The sequence below is a fragment of the Nelumbo nucifera genome, chromosome 8 (assembly GCF_055504915.1).
Source record: "Nelumbo nucifera cultivar China Antique chromosome 8, China Antique-T2T, whole genome shotgun sequence".
NCBI classification, from domain to species: domain Eukaryota; kingdom Viridiplantae; phylum Streptophyta; class Magnoliopsida; order Proteales; family Nelumbonaceae; genus Nelumbo; species Nelumbo nucifera.
In genome coordinates, this window is record NC_142656.1 from 40,571,102 (window position 1) to 40,580,465 (window position 9,364).

Sequence of the window (9,364 nt, forward strand, 5' to 3'; positions counted from 1 at the left end):
TTAGATTAGCTTTATCCTAATCTCATTAGGAGGTTTCTAGATCTGAATCACATTCAGATCTGGACTGTATGAGTGGATAGGGTCAAAACCCTATCCTATCTGCTAGTCCATCTCAGAATTCGCCCCTTTCTTAACTAATAAAATAGCCTAGTTCAAAATGGGCTTTAGGCCCATTAAGCTTATGTGCTCACTTAACCTTCCTAACTGCTGCCCAGTTGGGCTTCCTTGTATGGCGTGGGACCCAAGCATTGATCTACACATCAGCCACATGGGTTCGGCCCAGCCTTTGTTACAAGGCCTGGCCGTATACAGTGTTATGGACAGTGCACCCCCTGAAACCCATCAAATGGGACCTATGGGCCCAACACTTACCCTAAGTGGTTCCTGGAACAAGCCACCTTGTAACACCCAGGGACTGTGGGCAGATGTAAGATTAGCCCATCAGGTATTATCCTTAATGGTCTTACACTTAACCTCTCATCCCATAATGATCATACACTACCCGACAAGAGAGGACCTCTCCCTCGGCTGCAAGGAACAGTGTTGCACTCTCTACTTATATGGATCCTAGGAATTAAAACCTTCTTGCAAACATTTTAGAAACCATAATATATATACTTTTATATCTCATATAAAATATACTTTGCAAAACAAACCTCAACGGTTGAAATCGGCTGCCGGCAGTCTTGGTTTCCATCAGTGAGAGTGCATCCCCGATCATTACCTTTGTCCGACAAAGGGGCTGATCCTGTCACTATGATCACCCACTCAGATGAATTCTCAAATTGTCCCAACATAGCCAGGTTTTGACCCCCGCTAAGGATCTTACTGATAGGTACATCAAAGACAGCCCAATCCGACACCTAATGCAGTATCATAATCGAGTCTAGGGGTCGGGTGTAACTTTCCAGTTTTGCCCATCAATCTCCAAGGTCCAGGGCAATACTAGAAATCTGGTCCAGTTCAAAGATTCAATTAATCCTACACTGTATGTGCCTAAGGTCTCACCCTGGCAGCTGAGTCAGGCCACCCCAACCGACTTGGTGGCACCACAGTGTCAACCTTGTCAGGATTGGTCTCCCCAGACCGATCCACTGGTTGTGAACATTCTAAATTAACACGAGTCTCATTATGTGTCCAGTTTAAGGGTATTACACAGAAACATACTAAGGGAACATGAATCAAATATGCACTTTTATTCATTTACAATACTCATAAAGTACATCATTCTGATTGAAGCTAAGGGCATACAAAACTGTCTAACAGAGTACGGCTCTACCAGTCAAGGGACAATTCTCAAGACTGACAGGCACAGTGCCACCTAGCGAGAGACGTGGGCACAGGTCTCCGGATCTATCAGGTACGGTTGTCACGCAGGAGATCTTTCTGCGATACGCCGAGCTGCCCCTAAGTGTCGAGCTACCTATGCCGAGCTACCTGTAAGTTCTGAGCTGCCCCTAAGTGACGAGCTCTTCGTAAGATGCCAAGCTGCCTGTGGTGAGCTGCCTATGCTGAGTTGCCCCTAGCTATACCGAACTCCTCGAACTATGCTGAGCTGCTTGTGGCGAGCTCTGCCGAGCTGCCTATGGCTAGCCATGCCGAGCTGTCTATAAGTGGCAAGTTGTGGCAAGCTCTGCCGAGCTGCCCGAGCTTCCCGAGCTGCCCAATTGTCAAGAGGCTGCAACTGGAGGGCCAAATCTGCCCTCATCATTTGCCCCCCACTCCTGAGTTAAGAGTTACTTAGCGAAGGGAGTAGATTTCTTCTTTTGGCCCGTAAGTCAATGAGCTTGTAAGTGCTGATCCAATTCGTAAGGCTTTGGGAGCTGCCTGTATGTGGCGAGCTGCCTGCCAATGGCGAGCTGCCTGTAAGGTGAGGAGGTCTCCGCCAGTTCAGCAGTCTAGCCCTTAGGCTGTGGGGGCAACTTATAGTTCACTTTTGTTGATTTTGCTCATGCTAAGGAAGCGACTAGGTATTTAGCAAAAGTGTGTAGGCTTTGGGAGCGACTCGTAGTCCACTCTTCTTGACTTTGCCCATGCCGAAGAGGCGACTAGGTCTTAAGCAGTAATGTGGCCCGTATGCTTTGGGAGCGACTCGTAATCCACTCTTCTTTAACTTTGCCCGTGCCGAAGAGGCAACTGGGTCTTAAGTAGTAATGTGGCCCGTAGGTTTTTGGGAGTAACTCGTAGTCCACTCTTTTTTGACTTTGCCCATCCCGAAGAGGCGACTGGGTATTAAGCAATAATGTGGCCTGTAGGCTTTGCCTGTGAGGTGCCGAACTGACCAGGTGTCGAGCTACCTGTGAGGTGTCGGGATGGGAAGGTACCAAGCTACCAGTGAGGTGCCAAACTGACCAGGTCCTGAGCTGCCTGCGAGGTGCCGAGCTGACCAGGTGTCGAGCTACCAGTGAGGTGCCGAACTGACTAGGTGCCGAGCTACCTGCAAGGTGTCGAGCTGACCAGGTGCCGAGCCGACCAGGTGGGTGTCTTGTGAAGGGATGGGATATCCATCTCATGGACGCCCAAATCTTGCGGAATGGATAGGGCGAATTTCAAAACTTTCTCCCATTTTGCAGGGAATCGAATTCCCTATTTCAGAAAACATATTTTCAAGGATCAATCTTGAATCAGGAACCAAATCAGATCTGAACCAATAGAAGTAGGAGGGAGGATATACCTGATACAGAGAATCAATATCTCCCAATGGAGGTGTTCACGCCCAAGGAAGGATCCAAAATCTACTCCCACTGAAGATGGCACTGTTAGACAATTTTGTATGCCCTTAGCTTCGATCAGAATGATGTACTTTATGAGTTTATTGTAAATGAATAAAGATACATATTTGATTCATGTTCCCTTGGTATGTTTCTGTGTAATACCCTTAAACTGGACACTTAATGAGACTCGTGTTAGTTTAAAATGTTCACAGCCAGTGGGTCGGTCTGGGGAGACCTTTCCTAACAAGGCTGACACTGTGGTGCCACCAAGTCGATTGGGGTGGCCTGTCTCAGCTGCCAGGATGAGACCCTAGGCACATACAATGTAGGATTAATTGAATCTTTGAACTGGACCAGATTTCCAGTATTGCCCTGGACCTTGGAGATTGATGGGCAAAACTGGAAAGTTACACCCGACCCCTAGACTCGATTATGATACTACACTAGGTGTCGGATTGGGCTGTCTATGATGTACCAATCAGTGAGATCCTTAGCGGGGGTCAAAACCTAGGTATGTTGGGACAGTCCGAGAATTCGTCTGAGTGGGTGATCATAGTGACAGGATCAGCCCCTTTGTCGGACAAAGGTAATGATCAGGGATGCACTCTCACTAATGGAAGCCAAGACTGCCGGCAGCCGATTTCAACCGTTGAGATTTGTTTTGCAAAATATATTTTATATAAGATATAAAAGTATATAAATTATGGTTTCTAAAATGTTTGCAAGAAGGTTTTAATTCCCGGGATCCATATAAGTGGAGAGTGCAACACTGTTCCTTGTAGCCGAGGGAGAGGTCCTCTCTTGTCAGGCAGTGTATGATCATTATGGGCTGAGAGGTTAAGTGCAAGACCATTGAGGATAACACTGTTAGACAGTTTTGTATGCCCTTAGCTTCAATCATTTTGATGTACTTTTGTTATTTAGTGGAAATAAATAAAGTGCATGTTTGATTCATGTTGTTTGGTTTAATTCTGTGTAAAACCCTAAAACTGGACATTTGTAGAGACTCATTTTAGTTTTAAATGTTCACAGCCGTTGGATAAGTCTGGGGAGATTTATCCTGCCAAGGCTGATACTGGTGTGCCACCAAGTGTTGGGATGGCCTGTCTCAGCCATCAGGGTAAGACCCGAGGCACATACAGCATGGGATTACTTGAATCCTTGAACCGGACCAGATTTCCAGTCTTGCCCTGGACTTTGGAGATAGATGGGCAAAACTGGAAAGTTACACCTGACCCCTAGACTCGATTATGACACTTCACTAGGTGCTGGATCAGGCTGCCTTTGATATGCCAATCAGTGAGATCCTTAGTGGGGATCAAAACCTGGGTATGTTGGGGCAGTTTGAGAATTCATCTGAGTGGGTGGTCATAGTGACAGAATCAGCCACTTTGTCGGACAAAGGGTAATGATCGGGAATGCACTCTCTCTGATGGAAACCAAACTGCCGGCAGTTGATTTCAATCGTTGGAATTTTGTTTTTGCAAAATTAATACATTTACATATATATGTACGGTTTCAAAATGTTTGCAAATGGTTTTAATTCCCGGGATCCATGTGAGAGGAGAGTGCGGCACTGTTCCTTGCAGCCGAGGGAGAGGTCCTCTCTTGTCGGGCAGTGCTTGATCATTAAGGGCTGAGAGGTTAAGTGTAAGACCATTTAGGATAATACCTGATGGGCTAATCTTGCACCTGCCCACAGTCCCTGGGTTTTTATAAGATGGCTTGGCCCAGGGACCACTTAATGTAAGTGTTGGGCCCGTAGGGTCCATACGATGGACTCAAGGGGTTCATTGAGTTTTTCAGTGAATTCGGCTGGGCCTTGTATTAAAGGCTGGGCCGAACCCATGTGGCTGGTGTGTAGATCAATGCTTGGGTCCCACGCCATACAAAGAAGCCCAACTGGGCAGCAGATTGGAAACTAATTGAACACTGAATACTTAATGGGCCAAAAGCCCATTTCGAGGTGGGCTGATATGATCACCCATCAATGGGGCGAATTTGAGATTGAAGTTAGCAAAAAGGATTGGGCTCTTAGCCTTATCCACTCTTAGAGACCAAATTCAAATCAGATTTGAATCTGGTAACCTCCTGATAAGATCAGGAGTAAGCTAACTCTATCTGGGAAAGGGATTAAGATTATCCCCTATCCAAATACTGATTTGGATTGGGATAACTCCTAATTAGGAGATTTCTTAATCAAGAAGAAAGGGAGGAGATTTCGAATGAACCAAGAGAGAGAAATCAGATTTCGATCCAAAGGGTTTTGGTAAGCAAGAAGGGTTCCTGCGATTTGAGATTAGATCTCATCCTCCTGCCGCCGCCATCTGCATTATTGCAAGATTTGATCTTTGCAGAAAAGAAAGTCAAGAAACCAGTTCTTGACATCAGTCTTGCAAGAAAGACTGAAAGAATTCAGTGTTTAGTACATCCAGGGGATTCTTGTGAAAGATCCAATGTGTAGGACGCACCCTGCTGGTTCTGTTCCATCCACAGCTGTGTCATCTTCAGCAGGGACAGATCTTGGAGCATTCTTTGGGCGTGAACACCAACTTTAGGAGATACTGCTTCTCCGGATCAGGTATAATCCTCCCATTTAACTTTTGGTACAGATCTGGTTTGATTAGGGTTCAAGTAGATCCTTGAATATTGTATTCTAAATTCAGGGAATATGATTCCCAGTTGGGAGAAGGTAGGAAATTTTTGAAATTCGCCCCATCGCCCCACCCATTCCGCAACCTTTATGGCATCCATCAGATGGATCCTACCATTCTTTCAAACACCTGATGGGCTAATCTTGCATCTGCCCACAGTCCCTGGGTGTTACAAGGTGACTTGGCCCAGGGACCACTTAGTGTAAGTGTTGGGCCCATAGAGCCCATTTGATGGGTTTCAGGGGGTACACTGTCTTCAGCAGTGCATTCGGCCAGGCCTTGTAACAAAGGCTGGGCTGAACCCATGTGGCTGATGTGTAGATCAATGCTTGGGCCCACGCCATACAAGGAAGCCCAACTGGGCAGCAGTTTGGAAGGCTTTTTGAGTACATAACCTTAAATGGGCCTTAAGCCCATTTTGAACTGGGCTGATTTGATCAGTCATTTAAAGGGGGTGAATTCTGCAGTGGGTCAGCTAAAAGGATTGGGCTTAGACCGTATCCACTCAGAGAGTCCAAGATCTAAATGAGATTTAGATCTGGAAACCTCCTAACTATATTAGGAGATAGCTGATCTGATCTACAGATAAGATAAGGATTATCCCATATCACTAAGGGAGTTCTAACCCAAATATGATTTGGATTAGCAACTCCTAATCTGATTAGGAGCTGATCCCTTTGAGATTATAAAAGGGGAAGGGGGCGGCAGCCTTTTACATGATCAACAGCATTCTTCTCTTAAAGAAAGAGAGATTGAGAGATTTCCTGCATACAGCGAATTCTCTCCTGCCGCCACCTTCCTGCCATTGCCATTCCTTCAGTTCGATCTCCAGTTCTTGGGAGCAATCAAGATTTGATCTTGATCTCAATCTTTTGGGAAAAGATTGGTGGGAGCTGTACTCACAAGCCGTCCAGTTGATTCTTGCGAAGGGTCAAGTTCTTTTGAAGAACGTTGTTGATTCTGCTCCATCCTTCACTGCGCCATCTTCAGTGGGAGCAGATTTTGGATCCTTCCTTGGGCGTTAACACCTCCATTGGGAGATAGTATTTCTCCGTATCAGGTATAATCCTCTCCCACTCCTTTTGGTTCAGATCTGGTTCAGTTTATGGTTCAAGATTGATCCTTGAAAATATGATTTTCTAAATAGGGAATACGATTCCCAGTTGAAGGGAGAGATAAATTTTTTGAAATTCGCCCCTTATTCCGCAATCTTTGGGCGTCCATAGGATGGATCTCTCATCCCTATCTGCGATTTCGCAAAGAAGAAGATTTCGCAGATGGGAGAATCGCTATCTGCGATTTGCAGTTTGTGAAACTGCATTCTGTGATCTAACCTCTGTTTTGCAGGATGGATTGTGCGAACAGCCCTGTTTGACTAATTCTTGATTTTCTTTTATCAGTAATTAATTTCAGATTATTTTCTTGAATTAAAGATTTAATTAAAGATGAAACCCTAGACCCATTCGAACCAAGATTGGTTCAAACTATTTGGACCAAATCTAGGGTTTAATCAAGGCTGAAAGTCAGCCCTAATTTTCCCACTAATGGGCCTAAGGATTGATAATTAATTAAATGGTTAATTTGGCCAAACCTGTGAAGGCCCAGTTTTAAATAGTTAAAACTGCTAAAAGCCCACTTAACACCAAAAGCTATATGGGTTGAACCGTTCGGCCTGTATACCTAAATAATATTAATGGTTAATATTATGGATTTAAAATGGGCTACAAATGGGCTTTACAGATAATTAATTGATTGGATCAATTTATCCCTACATAAGATGTGTGGATGTGTGATGTGCTACGTACATGGGCCATAAGTGCTTGGCCCATGATCAATCGACAGTGGCTCTTGCGCACACCATGGCTGAATACACATCATTGCCATGGTGTCCCTTTTGGTCATTGGATGACCTCCTCCAGTGGTGAATCCCACACCTCATCAAGAGGTTACGTGCGGAACCCTAGCCGATTTAGGCCCACCGAAATTTGGCTTGATGAAAGTCAGTGGGAGCCACTTTGGTTTGACCTAAAGATAGAACTAGGGCGTAATTATTTGTTCCCTCCAGATAATATGAGTGGATGTGATAGGGAGATTCATATGATGAACTCTCTAAAGGCCTTCCATCATTAGCACGAGGATGGGTCCTTCAGTAATGAGGAAACGCACCAGAAAATGGGCTATCCATTTGCTGTTGGGCTTGTCTAAGTGTTTCATAAGATGATAGGGGCGTCATAGACCGATGTGGGAGGGGCTTCACCAGAAAATGGGAACTCTCTCACGGTACCTTGGCGTTCACGAATATGATGGGTAAGCACTCACTGGACAGAAAGGTTTACCTGAAAACGGCTCTGAACCTTGTCTGACAGAGGCCAAAGGGAAAACTCATATGATGAGTGGATATGATCCTTCACAGAAAGGTGGTGGGGTTATGCAGCTGAAACAGTTGGCTTCATGCACCCTATGTGATTTCCCACATTTCCAGAGACAACCCGTAGTCTCCGTCAGTGAGAAAGGAGGGAAATCTCAGAGACGAATAAATGGAAATGGATCGTAGATTAAAATCCATATCTATGAAAACATGAATCAAATTAGGTCGTGGACTGATGTTTGCTCTTTTATCAAAAAATGGCAAACGGATCAAACTATGCTGACTGGTATAGAAACCTTATGCTGGTCCTTGCTTCTGAAAAACTTGACAGTGGCAAAGAATCCTGCCCCAGAGCGCCCGGGAGATAGGGCTTCTGAGGCCCGAAGGAGAGACTATCAAGAATGGGAGGAGAAAAACTCCCTTGCCCGGTGTTACATCATTGGACAGTTCGATCAGATCGAACTTGCCAAAGACATATTGGATAGTCTCAGGACAATGTTTGAAGAGCAGAATCGTTCTACTCGACAAAAGGTCTTGAAACAGTTCATGACCACACAAATGTCCAAGGGTCAACAATTTCACGACCATTGTCTTCGAATGATGGGATACATCAACGAACTAGAGGCTCTTGGATCCGGGCTGGACCTTGCAACCCAGATAGATGCTATCCTTAACTCTTTGCCTCCTTCCTTTAATCCGTTCATCATGAACTATAACCTAAACAAGCTGAATGTCAGCTTACAAGAGCTCAGCAATATGTTGCAAAGAGCTGAAGATCTGATTAAAAAGGATGAGCCTGTAGCCATGCTTGTTGAAGCTGGCAAGACAGGCAAGAGAAAGAGGAAGGCAAAGAAGCCTCAGAAGAAAGCCACTAAAAGCAAGAAGCAGAAGAAAGACAAAGCATCGGATGCCTGTCACTTCTGCAAGAAGACTGACCACTGGAAAAGGAATTGTCCTGCCTACCTGGAATCCAAGAAAGGTAATTTCGAAACTTGTGTTATAGAAACCAATTTGTTGGTAGCTTCTGCGTCCTGGTGTATTGACTCCGGGGCTTCAACTCATGCGTGTAACTCACTGCAGGGGTTCAAGGTAAGTAGAAGGCTGAGTGAAGGAGAAGTCACACTCTACTTGGGGACTACTGCAACTGTTGCAGCCGCGGCCATAGGAACCGTGGAATTATATTTTAGAGAAGGAATAATTGTACTGAAAGATTGTCTTTATGTACAAAATTTAAGAAGAAATCTGATTTCTGTCTCAAAACTGTGTGCAGATGGTTATTCTGTCTTTTTTAGTAATACGATTACTATTAAAAGAAACAACAGATTCATCGCATACGGGGAACTGGAGAATGGTCTCTATGTTCTACATCCTTCTCTAGAAACTAACATAACCGAAACTATGTCGGCTGAAATCCCCAAGAAGAGAGCCCGTGATATAGTTAATCCCACGTGTCTGTGGCATTACCGACTTGGCCACATCGGTGTTGACCGAATCACAACATTGGTAAAGGATGGTCCTTTGGATTTTCTGGCTGTAGAAGATCTTCCCACCTGTGAGCCTTGCCTACAAGGCAAGATGACGAAACGGCCATTTAATGGTAAGCCTGAAAGATGTACGGGCACAATTGA